The following is a 12475-nucleotide window of genomic DNA, read 5'->3' as shown; positions in this document are numbered from 1 at the left end:
CACTGTTGCTACCGCAAAGATCCAGAAAAATGAACCCGAAGATCCAGAGGAGGAGGAGCGTCTCTTCCACTCCCAGATGTGGGTAAAGGGCTCCCCGATACAGTTCATTGTTGATAGCGGGAGTCAAAGAACCTGATTTCAGCAGAGGTCGTGAAGCGGTTGGGCTTACCGACCACAGCACATCCACAACCATACACCATTGGGTGGCTTCACCAAGGGCAAGATCTTCGCGTGAGCCAGCAGTGTCGCCTTCCATACAACATCAAGCCCTTGACGGATGAGGTATTGTGTGACATTGCTCCCCTTGAAGTTTGTGACGTATTACTAGGACAACCATACTTGTGGAAGTGACATGCTGTGTATGAATCAAGGCCCCGTGCTGTTATTATTACATTAGGAAATAAGTTGTTCAGGATACTAGAGGTAGCACCACCTGCCGCCATCTCTTTGATTACTGCAAAACAATGCAGTAAGATCATTTCCAAAACCAGGAAATTTGTTTTCCTGATGATACGCCCTCAAGGGAAGAAGAAGACAGTGGCCACGGCCTCCAAACGGGGTCCCTCTGCACGGCAGCTACAGATGGACAAGATTGTGGAGGAGTACGAAGACATCTTCACCTCCCCGGCAGGGGTTCCTCTGCACTGTCAAGTCAAGCACTCCATCGATCTGACCCCAGGTGCGCCGCTACCCAATGGACCAATTTATCGGCGCTCCGTTCTGGAGAACAATGAAATCAAGAGGCAGATTCAGGAGCTCCTGCAGAAAGGTCACATCCGTCTGAGTTCTTCGCCCTGTGGGAGCCCGATAGTGTTGGTACAGAAGAAGGATGGGACGTGGAGACTCTGTATTGACTATCGGGCGCTGAACAAGATCACTGTCCGTAATAGGTACCTGATCCCGCGGATTGATGACCTCCTAGACCAACTAAAGGGGGTGAAATATTTCAGCAAGATCGATCTGAAGTCAGGATATCACCAGGTACCAATTGAACCCTCAGATGTGTGGAAGACTGCCTTCAAATCCAAGGAGGGCCTATTCGAATGGTTGGTCATGCCTTTCGGATTGACGAATGCTCCTGCAACCTTTATGAGGCTAATGGATGACATCTTGCGGCCATTCACCAACTCCTTTGTAGTAGTATACTTGGATGACATTCTGATCTTCAGCCAGAGTTGGGAAGAGCACCTCCAACACATCCCACAGGTTCTCCAAACACTGCGGCAACACAAGCTATGTGCCAATTTGGAGAAATGCACTTTTGGCATGACCGAGGTTCAGTATCTGGGATACATCATTGATGAACAGGGGGTGCATTTCGATCCAGCCAAGGTCCAAGTCATTCGGGATTGGCCCTCTCCAACCACTCTAACAGAGCTCCGCAGCTTTCTAGGTCTTGCCAACTTCTACCACAGGTTTGTGTTGGGATTTTCTCATATTTCTTGGCCCTTGAGTCAAGTCACCAAGGGCGGGGCGAAAGCAAAATTCTTTTGGTCTAAATCTCAACAGAAGGCATTCAGGGAGTTGAAGGATCGCCTCTGCACGGCACTAGTGCTCGCGTTACCAGATTTACAACAACCATTTGAGGTCGAGACAGATGCTTCTGACTATGCTATTGGGGCAGTCCTTACTCAACATGGACATCCAGTGGCATATCACAGTGAAACACTTTCAGACACAGTCCGGAAGTACCCCACTTATGATAAAGAGATGTATTCCATTGTACAGGCCTGCCGACAATGGAAGCATTACATTTTGGGGAAGGAAACGGTCATCCACACAGACCACCGACCTCTGCAGTTCATACAGACCCAAGGGAAATTGCAGAATGATCGCCATCAGAAGTGGTCTACATACCTGCAACAGTTTCACTTGAATATCAAGTATAAAAAGGGCAGCACCAATAATGTTGCAGATTGCCTCAGTCGACCACCGATCATGGTGCTAACCACCGTGCTCAACTCTTGCGGGCACGAGACTTCTGATTGGCCACTTCTCTACAAAAGCGACCCAGAATTCGGCCACACATACCAGACACTCTTGGAGGGTCGGCAGGTTGCAGATTTTCACCTCCAAGATGCCCTATTATGCCACCTCGGTCACCTTTGTGTTCCTTCAAGCGAGCGTGCCAAGATGATTTGGGAAGCACACTACAGTCGGGCTGCTGGGCATTTCGGGGTTGAGAAAACAGTGGCAGTACTGCAAAACTATTTCTATTGGCCGAATCTTCGACAGGATGTTGGGAAGTACATCCGATCATGTACTGCCTGTGCCATTGCCAAACCGACCATTAAGAAGCAAGGCCTCTATACCCCGTTGCCTACCCCTAGTCGACCTTGGGAATCCATCTCCATGGATTACATGTCAGGCCTTCCTTCCACTAAGCATGGAAATGACTGTGTTTTTGTGGTCGTCGACAGGTTCTCAAAGATGGCCATTATGATGGCCTGCAAGAAGAATATCACAGCAGAAGCCACTGCTAAACTCTTCTTTGAACGAGTGTGGGTGCACTTTGGGATCCCACAGTCTATCATCTCAGATCGGGACAGTCGGTTTCTCAGCACCTTTTGGTCCAGTCTCTGGTCAATGCTGGACACCAAACTCATGAAGTCCACAGCCTTCCATCCTCAAACTGATGGCCAAACAGAGGTTGTCAATAGGATGATTGTGCACATTCTGTGCATGTATAACTCAAAGCATCCACGCACATGGGACGAGAGCCTCCCCTACGTTCAGCACAGCTACAACCGAGCTCTTCACAGCTCCACTGGCCATAGCCCTTTTCAGGTGGGTTTGGGATTCCAGCCACTATGCCCCATTGATGTGGCCATGCCACTTGCAGCTACTCACATGAATTCAGCTCATGTCCAGTCCGAAACAGATAAGGCCACCAGCTTCATTGAGCGCATCCAACATATTCGCCAGCAGGTCCATGACATTCTTGAGAAATCAAATGCCAAGTACAAGCAGCGACATGATCAACATCGGGTGCCACACAAGTTTCAGGTGGGCGACAAAGTCTGGTTTCATTTTCAAAAGGAACGCCTTACTGGAGCCTATCGGAAATTGAGACCACTCCGATATGGTCCTTACACCATTACTAAGGCTATGGGAGACAATGCATTTGAGCTCAGCATTCCCCCATTCCTTGGCCGGCACCCAGTATTCAATGTGGACCGCCTTCGGCCATACTTTCCACCATTGCTAGACACATCCGACATTGCAGAACAACTCAAACCCACAGAATTAAATCCAGATTGCATGGAACAAGCTGCAACTGATCGGATCATGGACACACAGATCAAGAACACTCGCCAATAGAATATCCAACTGTATCGAGTTGTCAAAGCGGGCCAACTCCTTCAGCAGGGCAAGTGGCTCACCAGGGAACAAGTTCAGCAGAAGTTTCCTCATCTCATGGAGGAGCTCAATTCAATGGGGACCATTGCTTCCTAAGGGGGGAGGAATGATCCAGGTGGATATTGGTGGCCACCTGCCAAGTCCACCTGGACCCCCACCATTGTCTTTCTCAGCATTTTCAGTTTCCTTAATTGTATCACAACTTACTATTTTTAGCAGTTTTTCGGGTCCTGAACTTCCGGAGCCGTTTTGAGGCCCTAAACGACATTTTTTGGGGAATCCGGGGGCAACACGAGTCCATGGAATGGACTGTGTTGCCCGTTCCAACAATGATAGTGCTCGGATAGATCTTTCTAATGAGCTATTGTACGCGTCAAACGGAGATCACATGCCAAAGTTACGACCCCGGGAAGTTGATGTACCAACTTACCCCCAAACGGGGCCCACAGTTTGGCGTTTCATCTCCTAGGGTTAGGTTTTGGAATGTTAAGGGTTTTTCCATTGTTTCTCAACAATAAATAGGCCTTCGAGCCTCATTGTAACACAGTTCAGAGGCATGTAGCCATCACATCTCTTCTCAGAGATAAGCTACCATCGCCCTAGCTAGTTTATTTCCATTTCTGTCTGTAAGCATATTTCAGTATTTTCCATTAATGAAATGAAGTATTATTTCCGCTGCATCTTTGTGTATATGGTTATCTCTGTAATTTGTTGCGTTCCTGTTTAAATCCGGATCAAGAACAGTTGGTGTTCCCTCTAAGGAACAACTATTGTTCCCTCTAAGGAACAGAAATTTCGGGTTGTAATTATTTCTTTTCTTACTATTCCCTACAAGGAGCAACTATTGTTCCCTCCAAGGGACAGCTGTTGTTCCCTGTAAGGAGCAACTGTTGTTCCCTCTAAGGAACATCACTTTTGGTGTGCATTTTGTTTTGTTGTTCCCTATAGGGAACAACTACCATTCCCTATAAGAAACATCAATTTTTTTGTGCATTTTCTTCGTTATTCCCCACAGGGAACAGTTGTTGTTTCCTACAGGGAACAACAAATTTTTGGCGTGTGTTTCCCTTGTTGTTCCCTATAGGGAACAACTGTTGTTCCCTCTGAGCAACAATTTTCATATTTATTTTCTTTGTTGTTCCCTCTAAGGAACAACACCTTTTTTTTTGCATGTATTTCTTGTTGTTCCCTATAAGGAACAACACTTTTTGTGTGAGGTTTTCTTTTTCTGTTTCCTTTTGGAAATAGCACTTTGTTAATATTTTTTTGAGAACACCCTTTCTTTCCTTTGCTCACTCTTTATGATCCTTTATAGGGCGCAAGTGTACAAATATATATGTAAGGATACAAATCTGAAGTTTACTGGAACAAGCAAGTATGGTGAACATTATCATCTTAAAAAAGTTGCTTTGTATTGATTGAAAAAGGAAGGACACAACCATCTATATCACTTCATTGTCCTCATTTCCACTATAAGTCGAATTGATTGATTACTTGTACCATGCTCATTCTCCGCTAACCCCTATAATTTTGTCTATTCATTATCATCAAATAGTGTTAATGGCATACTTTTCTTTCTATTGATATGTTCAGACTTCTTCCGCCATCCCTACTCCTAAGGAGTGTCTAACCACCCTCTATATATAAATAGGATGTGCCGTTCAAAATAATAATAGTAATAATAATAATAATAATAATATAAACATATACATATGTTTACTAACAATTATATGATTTTTACAGATGGAGGATAGGGGGTCTCATCATGAGCCAGCCTACCATGATCATAACGCGGCAGTGAAGTGCCATTCCCACTATGGCCACCATACTAGGGATATGATCCAATGGATACATCAAGAAATAAAGTCCTTGGAATAGGAGGTCTCATTAGGATCTGGCCTACCCACCTTTCACTCCTTCCCAATGAATGGAAATGTGTTCATCTGGTTACCGTGCCAGCAAATTGGTCTCTACTCTGATATCATAATGCACTTCCCGAATTATACATAGAGGATCATGGTTCCAAAGGGTCAGAAAGAAACTCTGTCGAGGCTATAAATGCCTGTAGGTAACAGAAGCTCTGCTGATGCTATTGGAGTAGTATTTTCAACATCAATAGTTATTATAATTCCCTTTTCTTATTTTTTAATCTTTACTACAGAGAGATTACGTTGCTAATTTATTTTGAACCTTTATGCATGTCATATCTTTTAAAAATGATTCATAATAACTTTAAGTGGAATGATGGTGGTAAATCATTTTTCCTGCATCAGTTGTCCCTTTTCCTTTTCGAATCACCTCACGAAATCTCCTCACTTATTGATAATTCTAGTTATATACATTTATTTCAGCACTCCGATATCTTTTGGGATCCTTTCATTCATATGCGTACCTTGCCACATTCATCATCCATGTACTTCACCGCCATCACATTATCCCTTCACTCATTCGGTCGAAGGTGACCTATTATTTCAAAGGGGGGTGAGAAGTAACCTTCAGTGTACTATGCATGCGTGTCAACTCTTTATTTGATTTTGCCAGGCAATATGACATTCCATAATCATAGAGTATTTGGTATAATAGAAAGTCCTAGATAATGTTATTTATGCTTGTAAAGTATCATCCGATATAATCATTATAACAACTTGTTGTTCCATCACTCAGCTCTGTCTATTGTTGTGCTACCTCTGCTACACTAACTATTTTTAGAATTCAGTGAGTATGGGTGGAAGAACAACGCGCAGGGACCCACTAATACAGGCTGTTTCTGATGCAGCCAAAGAAATTTTAGCCCGAGCTAGGTGGATACCATACTTCACATGATTTCAGCCACCCAACAAAGAAGTCGGTATTGAATTCCTATGAAGTTTACAGAACGGACAATCCATGGTAAGGGGCAGACAAATCACAGTATCAAACACTGTGATAGTAGAAGTATTTGGATTGGCAGCCGAAGGACCAATATGCACTAACAAATGATTGAAGCTGCATGATGCCATTGAAACCTTTAGGATGAAGGATAGGAGCTCATAAAAAAAGGCAAAGGCAGTCAACCATCCTCGCTTGGAGAACCATGGGGAGAATTAGTAAGGATCGTTTGGAATTACATCACATGCAATGGATGTAAAGACATGGTAAGGCCATGTCAACTTAAACTCTTAGTAGTCTGAAGCAAAAATGCTCTGTAAATTTACCTGCGTTATTAAACTTTTTACTCCATAACACCACTGAGAGGCTCAGACGGTCCCGACATGTAGAAATCATAGTAGGCCATCACTATTTGATTAGGCTAATAGTTAGCTACAACCTCGCCCAGTAGCAATCAAGCTGGGAGGAACTAATATTTTCTCTTGAAGGAGGTTTGGCCCTGCCTACACCTAACCCTGTTCTGAAAAGGAAGAGGACTATCCTTGCAGCGAACATCCCCAAAAGTGTAGACATTCTGCCAGGCTGAGGACAAATTTAGGAGTGGTTGAAATTCCCCAGCAAAGTATCAGCCATCCCATAGAACTATCTAGTCTAGGAAGTGAGAATTATTTTCAGTTAGAAGGACAGGATGACCCTTAGTCAGATCATGAGGAAGAAACAGGGCATTCTAGAGAGGAGGAAAGAATGAATCAGGACTCCCCTCAACATCAAATACAAGTCCCCCAGGAGATTTATTGCACGATATCGAATTGGCCCAAAATTTTTCCAATATGAATGAGTTCATACATCCTGAATGCCTGCTTAATTTGGGAACAACTCGGTCTATGGAGAACTCTAGCTATGACAGAATTCTATCAGAAAATGCAAGCCGTGAAGTAGAAATAGGTACAAATGCCATTCAAGAAGAGGTGAACCGACCGGGTGACATGCCTCCAGGAGAACCCAGCTAAGTAAGCCTAAACACGGAGAATACAAGCCAAACAGAAGGAGTAGAGATAAACCAGGAAGACGACTACCAATCTAGGGACACGGTTCTTATAGAACAGAGTCAGGATGAGCAACCGGGTTCATTAGGAGTGGATACTATTAACAGAACAACTGCTCCCCTGAAAAAGTATAGAGCCAAAATTAAAAAGCTTAGGAAGGAACAACAGAGGCTCCAGAAAATGGTAAAAAGGCTCAAGAGAAAGATAAAAGAAATATCAGTGGGGAAGGTTCCAGACAAAACCCCGGAGACAGTAAATGCAACAGTGCAAACTGAGTATAGCATGGCCACCCAAACAGAGGTTTGGACCTCCCATCATAAAGAAACACAAACAATAGGCACTTCTTCTCATAACAGAAGTACTCAGACAACCATTCAAGCCAAAGATATCATGGAAAGAAATGACCCCAGTATATTGAATCTCCAAGAAGATTTAGCACAGGCTTGGCTTGCCATAGAATAACTTGAGCAAGAAATGGTCTCCCAACAAAAATACCAAGAATTACAGAGGCAGCTTCAGGACATGAATACATGAGAGAGTGAGACCTTTGAAAAATATCAAAAAGCAGAAGAGAAAATTCAGAAAATGAAGCTTAGATTAGAGAAGGTCATCAATCAAACAGACACTATCTGCTCTTTATACACTGATGTCTTCGCATGCAGATCTCCTGCCAATAATTATGCCTTATTTTTGGTAAAATGATATTTGCTGTTAAAAATTAAAGCTATGAGAGTTGGAAAACCCATAGAATTAAAGACAATTGAGGATTTTATAAATTGCTGCAAACAACATGGGGTAGAAGTTCAAAGGTTACTTTGAAATTTTCACTTACATAATTTTGTATTAGAGGAAGAAGTTGAAAAGAACCCCAACCCTTTTGTGGGGGATGTTCAGTTCCAAGCCTTTATCTCATTTGTTGTTAATCAACTGAAGTGGTTCAAGGCTCATAATGCATTCCAAAGACAAGAGCATGGGTTGGATCTTTGGGTTAGAAGTGAACCCAAGCACCCTTCACAAATGCTAGCCAATCACAAGAGTCCAATGACAAGGGAAGGAGTCATCAAAATTTTGGGGCCTATTCAGAAAGATATTGTACAGAAGGGAGTAGAATACTTCCTCTCCACTCAGGACAGTCTCCACTATTAATGTACGGAATAGAGAGCCTTTTAATTATAAAAATTTTAAGCTAGCTGCAGACCGTTTTGTTACATATAGCAATCTCATTTAGAGAATGTCCTTATTGGCTAGGTTGTCAGTTTCATAGCCCTATCATTTGGTATCCTACTGAAGGTTATCAGGCTATATATGAGTTACTTGAAGGACAGACAGGGCCCACCTTTGAGCTCTTGGCAAAGAACCATGGTTTTAGACCACTATACGACATTACTTCTCCGGCTTATTCTTTAACTGCTCTACATACAAACTACTTGCTTCTCATGAGGACATGAAATAGGGTAAGCAGGGGAGTATTTTGAGTCGTGAAATGGGTATGTGATCACTATTAATCCCATCATTATTTTCCTTTATTCTTATATTTTCTATATCCTAATGTGTTAATATATTAAAGAATTATGGTAAGAAATGAAGGAGTTATCTGCAATTACGACTTAGCTAATTATTAGCCTTCTTTATGCAGGAAAACAAAAAAAGGGACAAGTGTTGTTCCTTAATGCAAGAACAACAAAATCAACAAGCTAAGGAAGGAATGCGGCTGTTACAGTCAAGGCTAAAGATGAATCAAGAGAATCAGTGTGAGAAAGGAAAGGATGTCTGAAGTGCAAATTCCTCAGGATCAAGAGATCCTGAGGGATCGCATTTACCATTTATCTTTTACCCTTTCTGATTATAAAACGAGATGATTGTAAAAGGAAAGAGGGAATCTCTATTGTTATTGAATTTGTAATTTTAATTACAAACTCTCTCTGTTAAGAGAACATGGTTATATTGTAATGTTACCTACATTTGATGATTATTACATAAGTGAAGTTGTTGTTCCCTCAAGCTATCTGAAGTAACTTAGTAGTGTTCCTTGGTGGCTAAGGGCCCGGCCTCTGGTGGATTCAACTGCTTTCTTTGTGTCATACATTTCTAATTCTCGCAAGTGTGACAGTTTGATAGTATTATTACTTTCTGTGATTTTATTTCCTTCGCTGTTTATTATTTTCTTGTGTTGACAGAATATCTCTACTTTATACGATTTACAACATTATTGTTTAATTCAGTTCATCTTCAGATTGCATTACTTAGATAAATATTCATCTTGATGTAATCAACTGTAAAGAGTTTAACTATTACTTTCAGACTCTCTAATTGATACTATTGCTATTTGGATTATATACTGGAGATTGGGTTTGATTTAGATTAAATTATTTAAGAAGAGATGAGTTATTACTACTGTACTCTAAGCTAATCCCATTTCGAGTTGCTTGTGTCAGGATTGATTACACTTTTGGTAGAAGTTTGAGTATTGAAGTTCAATTGTTATATTCCCTTTAATGATTGCTATTGGAATTTATTAGATGCATCCATTTACTCTTGTATTTAAATATCTATACTACAATTTAGGAAACATTATTGTGTGAATTAAATAGCAGCCACATATTATGTACACTATTGAAATAAGAGGACTTGCCCGGGTTGATAATTAATGTGAGGATAATTAGGAGTTTTAAAAGGCACATGTTATCAATGAACACACTGTTAGAAATATGAAACTACATGATTATTCGAATGCTAACTAAGTAGGCACTGTGAAGGATCATTAGAGCACTTCTCAGTGCTGGTTCTCTTTGGATTCTACTTCGATATCATGGATGAGTAGGAATCAAAAATCGGTTGCTATAAGTACCACCAAGACCGAATACACAACTACGAGTATGTTCTCATGTGAAGCTGCATGGTTGCAGAAGCTCTTAAGTGATTCGTTTGTACACATGATGAATACCACTGTGATTTTCTGTGACAGCTAGATGTGGGATTCGATTATTGGGAAATCCCACATTCGATGATTGCTCTAGCAAATAGACATCAGATACTAACTTATCTGGGATATGGTAAGTCGATAAGTAAGGAGGCTCCATCGCACTAAGGCTAATGTACAGGTCACAGATATTTTGTCAAAGCCTCAGGGGAAAGGTCAAATCTGTGATTTTCCTGAACGACTTGGAGTCGTCGAGAGACCTTCTTATAAGGGTCCTGCATGTTGCATGCATTAAGCTCTGGGAGCTCTGGGAGGCTTGGGGTGCTTACTGGAGCAACATACGACCACAGGGTGACTCCCCCTCCCTTTGTGATGCACGATGTACAAGATGACAGGTTCAACCTTCCCCTACGATACCCCGTGGAGACAATGGAACATGATGATTAGTTCTCCTATGGGCTAGGATCATTCGTTCTCCATGGCGACTATGGAACAGGATGATTCATTCTCCGTGGCGACTGTGGAACAGGATGATTCGTTCTCCTGTAGGCTGGGATGATTAGTTATTCGTGGTATCCACTGGACATGATGATTCGTTCTCCTATGGAGAGGATGATTAGTTCTCCTGTCGAGGTATCCTACCCATGCAGTCTGGGAATCATGGAAAGTAACTAATCTGATCAACGAGTAGGGAAATGAGGATAGGGACCATAATAGTTCTATCGATGGACACATCGTTGTATTTACCATACTCCCTATGCTAGGATGACCTCCATTGATCTAGGATCAATGATACTGGTCTAGTACCAGTGAGAGTGGTACACACTTTGAGACTGACTTCGAGTCAGTAGAGGACTGGTCTAGGACCAGTGAAAATGGTACACACTCTGAGACTAACTTTGGGTTAGTGGAGGATGGTATGATACATCCTTGATCACTTCTTCTTCTTCATAGTTCGATGAGAGCAGAGCAGAGCAGAGCTCAGCAGATCATATCAGTGCAGAGTACTGATGGCAAAGATATTACCGTCAGACATATGGATCAATGGATGGAGTTCTCCCTAGTTGAGAGGGAGTGTTAAATTTGGCAACTAGGGCCAAAATCCATGTGGGTCAGATTATTTATGGAAGCTGATATTTTTGTTGGATCCCTCTCATCGAGAGTTGTATTGATATAAAGATCATCCGATTCTGATAATTATTTATGAATATATGAATTTATTTTGATTATGGACAAATTGTCAAGTCGGCCAGCAACTTATGTAGGCTGAGAAACCTAGCAGTCATGTCTATTAAACCTCTACATTTTAGTATAAATAAAAGAGGATTTGAAGTCATTTGTCACACACATACTCTTCATGTATCTCCTCCTCTCCACGTCTTTGGGTTTTAGTGAAGGAGAGACACTAAGAGTATATTCTAGCCTAATATGACGCCCTAGCCGCATATGATGCCCTAGCTGTAGATGATGTCCTAGCCGTAGTATGATGCCCTAGCCACAAGCTTATGAGGACACCTACACGTAGAAAAAAAGTGACCTATAAGGAGCATAAATTATCCTCTATACGTTGTCTCAAGAGGCTCAATCCGTAGATGAGAAGAGGGCTAATTTAGGCCCTAAATGAACGCATGAAGCCACTGCCTATTGACCCTATACACAACAAGAAATAGACTCTTTATCTGTAGTCAGAAAGAGGATCTATACACAGTCCCAGAGGAGACCTGTTTACCCAGCAAGGAAATATATATGGGACCTTCCATCCACTATCTAAGGAAGCTCTAAAAGAGCCTTTTCCACAGGCCTGAAAGTCACCTAATCTCTATGTTGTCTGGTCACAATCCAAGAGGTTTATATGAAGCAAGAAAAGGCACTCACATGCAGCAAATGGGAGGATTCTATACATAGCAATTGAGGGTACCTTAAGATGTTGTAAGGAAAGATAGCTAAAAGTAATTATATCACAGCTTAGAAGATATGTCCTTATGCCACATTGCTGTAGGTGACAGCGTGACTCATTTGAGATCTGTTCTGAGCATGCTGCCATTGTTCTTGAGGGGCAGAACTATAATGATAAAATACCCTAACCAGTCACCACGCTATTCATCAAGTGATTGTGTCTAGTGCAGCCTCAGAAATAAGGTCAATCATGTTTCTGAGAATGTTGACATTGTTCTGGAGGGGCAGAACTACAATGAGGAAATACCCTAACCAGTCACCATGTTATGCATCAAGTGACTGTGTCTAGTGCAACCTAAAAAAGAAGGTCAATCAAGTCTGTCTA

Source organism: Pinus tabuliformis, chromosome 3_2 (assembly GCF_031772625.1).
Source record: "Pinus tabuliformis cultivar Carrire ecotype Pingquan chromosome 3_2, CPIR1, whole genome shotgun sequence".
NCBI lineage: Eukaryota > Viridiplantae > Streptophyta > Pinopsida > Pinales > Pinaceae > Pinus > Pinus tabuliformis.
The sequence above is the reverse complement of the archived record's forward strand: the minus strand, read 5'-3'. Positions refer to the sequence as shown.